The 4,763-nt window shown below is 35.1% G+C and overlaps 1 pseudogene across 1 annotated transcript; it reads right to left on the bottom strand.

Moving 5' to 3' along the window:
* Positions 1–998: 998 nt before the first annotated feature.
* LOC143617257 (ubiquitin carboxyl-terminal hydrolase 27-like) lies at positions 999–4,343 on the bottom strand (annotated as a pseudogene). Its single transcript, XR_013150797.1, has 10 exons — positions 4,036–4,343; positions 3,561–3,687; positions 3,378–3,478; positions 3,083–3,313; positions 2,899–2,967; positions 2,676–2,804; positions 2,424–2,561; positions 2,268–2,330; positions 1,922–2,179; positions 999–1,376 (listed from the first exon to the last, which is right to left on the bottom strand). The product of XR_013150797.1 is annotated as a ubiquitin carboxyl-terminal hydrolase 27-like (transcript).
* Between the last annotated feature and the right edge of the window lie 420 nt (positions 4,344–4,763).

The following is a 4,763-nucleotide window of genomic DNA, read 5'->3' as shown; positions in this document are numbered from 1 at the left end:
AAGAAATATTGTTCAGAAGTCGATGTGGGACGGAAACTGGCTTAAGAAGGAAAAATAAGAGTAGGGTTTTATATTTTGACCTTTTAATTGGTAAATCGTTGCTTGATTTCTAATATTATTACTAACAAGAAATCATAGTTGCTTCTTTTAAATAGAATAAATTGTGTGACAGTAAAATATTAAAAAAAACATTGTAATATATATAAAGAAGCAGTGACGTGATTGCCATTTTTGGTCTTCTGTTTGGACATGTGATCCTTGATATTATTTGTAAAACAAAAATAAACCTAACCAAGCCGTTTTGGCCGGTTAGGCCACCACCCATTTTTCCACCTCTAAGTTACATAATTCAAGGTTTGAATCTTTAAGCAAACTTAAGATTAAGTGAGAGCAACAGGTTGTATTAACAAAAAAGGACTTGTGTTGTTCTGAAACCAATAGTTAAAAGCATCATCACTGCACAAATGACAACACTTTTGTGATATATGACATATCTAAGATGGTCATGACATCACATACTGAACATGCCAAACCGAATCCCAAGTCCTTTCCCACCTATTCCCGCTTGTGACAGTGAAATCCACAACAAACCAGTCAAAATATTTATGCAAGAAGCATATAATCTTTGAGAAACAATAAGACCAATGGTTCAAACATATAAACTCTATTTTTGATAATACACATGGATTGACAGCTTAAGAAGCAAAGATGAGAGAGCTCTAATGAATGAACTAGCTTGAGCTATGTTTAATCCGTTAACGACTCGAATGCTTAAATCTAAAAAGAAACAGGTCAAACGGGTCGAAGGTGTAAACACTGCATACAACCTGTGAGATGGTCTAATTAAAAGGTTAGATTATTATTGTAATAATAATGATATAGCATTTTGTAATATAGCATATGGATTAGTTGTATACAGAGTATATATATGGACAAAAGAAGTGCTCATGGTCACATAACCAGCTTTTGTATTAATGTGTATGTCATATGAATGTGTCATCAAAAACAAATTGTCAAAAACACCCAATTCTTCAAATCCCCGATTAGCGTTCTATCAAACTAACTACAAGAAAATCCATTTCCGTTACAAGATTCAAATTTAGAGAACAAATTTATCAACTTTCTGAAACTTTTTCATAGAAAAGTAAGGCAGCCTCTGCACGAAGAACATCTTCCTCGGAAACCCTATAAACTTGGCTATCTGAAACCCCAACCCAATAAACATGGCACTCTTCATTTTCAGAATCATTCATTGTGCTAATTACTCGTCTATAAACCGTATAATGTCCACCTCCTGCATTTCCAAAATGCTCCACAACAGACACAAGATTGTAGATATGATTCCTGTTTTGGGTCAACTTCCAAGCCTCATGTACCTAAAAATGATATAATTTTTCAAGAAACATGAGAATTAAATATATACACAAGCAAAGAAAATCCAACCCGTTTCAGCGTGTACAAAAATTACCTATTGGACCCTAACCCATCTGACCCATCCACCCATTTGACCTGTCGCCCAACCCAACCAATTTCAACCTGCACAAAAGATACTCTTTTGAGACCAACCCATTTGGCCCATTACCCAACCCGTTTTAGCATGTGCAAAAAGTACCCTTTTAACACTAACCCATTTGACTCGTTACCCAACCCAACCCTTTTCAACGTGTGCAAAAACTACCCTTTTAACACTAACCCGTTTGACTCGTTACCCAACCAGCCAACCCAATCGTTTCAACGTGTCCAAAAGTTACTCCTTTGGCACCAACCCATTTGGCTCGTTATCCAACCCAACCCATTTCAACCTGTACAAAAGATGCCCTTTTGACCCTAACCCATTTGGCCTGTTACCCAATCCACCTAACTAACCCATTTCTCCACTTCTAGTTTGATGGGCATTGGTATAAACAAGTAACTGACAAACCTTAATATCTTGATGTGCAGCAGTGTGTTGTTCCTCTTGAATTTCTGTGTCACCGCAAATTTGTGATAACAGTTGTTTGTTTACGTTATCCAATGTATACTTATCCATTTGTAATCTAAGAAAATCAGAATAACGAATCGGGTGCTGATTTTGTTGTACAAGTCCACCAACTGGCAACTTCTGCTCAGAATGTTTTATTTCAACTCCTCTGTTTTGGAATGGTGTCATGTCTAAAGTCAGAGGAAAAGAGAGATGGCCCTAAAATTATAAACATCGGTTATCAATAATGAATAAAAATAAAAATGCAACAGATGGGGGTAATCAAAAACTTGTAAAAGAGAAGTACCCGCAGTTTGATTGATCCCCCAAATACATTAATCGAAGCACGTTGCAAGTTAAGGCACAAAATCTACAAGGATGTCATACATGAAATTTATTAAGAAGGTGAGTAATTACCAATAAAGATTAATAAAAGAATATCAGTCACCATTTGACACGTTACCTTGGGACTACGTGCAATATGTAATTGTTTGAAAGTATGAGAATAGCTGTTTGACCAAGGTACTGATCCAAGAGATGGTAGATTCTTGCAATCACATGTGTCTTGCTTGCTACAACTTTGAAGCTTTTCAATATCCGCCTGACAATTTTAGCATGATTCATGAATAATTAAATACCATGTCAGTATTATTCAACCATTATAAAACTTGGATTTTGTGAAACAAGAACTTGAAATGCCTAAAGGTTAACTCACCTCATTTTTATTTATCAAAGAAAAATATTTCAGCGCAGTAGTATGCCAACAATTAGTGCAAAAGTAATTTTCAAGCCGTTCTGCAGCAAAAAACCGCATCAAGCAATCCTCTATCAAGCATCCGGGCATCTGATACCAAAAAAAAAAGTATATATTAATTTTTCTTGTCACGCTTGCATCATATTTAGCAACAAAATCCAAAAGGACAATTAGTTTTACACACAATAGAACCTCCACCATATGTAGGTGGTGAAAGGTACAAGCAATTGAAGAACTGAAAATCTAAAGAAATCTGCAAAAACAAAAGAAACATTAAACATTTAGATTATCCACTTCTTGTCTTGTGTAATGTATTGTTAAATACAGATATGACCAAAACAGAAAGAATAACAGAAGTACCATTCAACCTGAAACGAACAACTTTTGCAAGTTAATATGCTGCCAATAATCCCATTAAACGGTCCAAGAAATCTTTGAGTCCATCTTTCTAGCTCACTAGAACTAACTCCTCTCTCTAGAGTAATTATACGGTTACTCAAACCGGTTGCAACAGTTAGAGAGCTATGATTTGTTGCAAAGTATTCAGAGCATTCTTCTCTTAGAGACGACAACATGTGAGCCAGTGCTTCTTCTGCATCCTGAACAAATGTTAACATATCAACCAAAAGATTAAAGTCAATTTGTCAACGAAGATGGTCAAACCTGCTGACTTGTCAAATTGAAGTTTGGTGTATAATGAGACATTGCAAGCATCACTTTTCGCGGGCTTAATACTTTGTGTTCATGTTGAACAATACATAGTTCTACAAAAAGATTACAGCCCATTAGTCGATCGCGTAAAAGATACAAACTTGTATGAAAATTAATTTCACATTTTATTAATACCTTGCAACAGAGCATTTAAAGACACTGCAAGTGGCATATCCCCAACTTGTTCACCCTCTGATAAATCTTCAAACTCCTCTACCATCTTTCGGAGAGAATCCAAAAAACTCGAACAGCTAGCCAAAGCCTAACAATTTCATAATTATCATGAAATTAATATAGTTGTGAAATTTTATATGAAGATGAATAAAATTTCCAATTGAAATTTAATTAAATTATCATAAACTATAAAAAAATAATATATATCCTGAAATTAATAAAATTATAAAACTGTCATGATGATGAATATAATTCCCAATTCAAATTTGATAAAATTATCATAAATTTAAAAAATCAAGAAACTTTAAATTTATAAAAAAAATATCATGAAATTAATAAAATTATAAAATTGTTATGCTGATGAACAAAATTCCCAATTCAAATTTAATAAAATTCTCACATAACTACAAAGTACAAACAATAGCAATTAAAATACCTGCAAAACAACATTCAAGAAACAATTGTTGCCAAGATTTTGCAACCCAGGAACCACCGGAAACTTTTCTTCCGGTGAAGATTCAGTCTCCGGCGACGCCGACCACGATAGCAACAAACTGTTGAAACCCCTTCTTCCTCTGCCGTCTTTCAAAGCTAAAATCAACCCGGCAACAGTGAAGATACTGCTTGCTACTGAGATTTGAAACCCAGATGAAGTGACCCAAAGGCGTTATGAGAGATGGTTTTGAACCCATGTTTTAAGGAATGAAATAGCGATTGAAGCTTCACGTCGTCGTGTATTTTCATTTGATTAGTGGAGATATGTGAATTAGGGGTGTTTGTTTGGTTTGGATATAATAGTCCCTGTCAAAAGTAACAACACTTGTTTGTTGTTCCTTTGAACCCAAGTTTTGTTTGATTCATTGAGGGGTTTAGTAAACTACAAGTGGCATTTTTACTATCCTGGACCCGTTTATGATATTCTGATGACCTGAAACCAACCCCTATTGTAAATAGCCGAGGCCCATTGGTTTGCGTTTAGTGGGTTTTACTGGGTTTAAGCAAAAGAGAAAATGATCAGACTCGCGAGACCTGATCCGGACACGTTTAATGATATTTAAGACCTGGGACATATTGTAAATAACTCGAGTCTGATCGGGTCGGGTTTTACCCAGTTTATGCTCACCCCTTAACTACACAATACGACCGTAGATGTGTTATACTTTC

The sequence above is a fragment of the Bidens hawaiensis genome, unplaced genomic scaffold (genome assembly GCF_021521415.1).
Source record: "Bidens hawaiensis isolate Kalapana, Puna unplaced genomic scaffold, B.hawaiensis_p1.1 tig00053319_1, whole genome shotgun sequence".
Lineage (NCBI taxonomy): Eukaryota > Viridiplantae > Streptophyta > Magnoliopsida > Asterales > Asteraceae > Bidens > Bidens hawaiensis.
The sequence above is the reverse complement of the archived record's forward strand: the minus strand, read 5'-3'. Positions and strand labels throughout refer to the sequence as shown.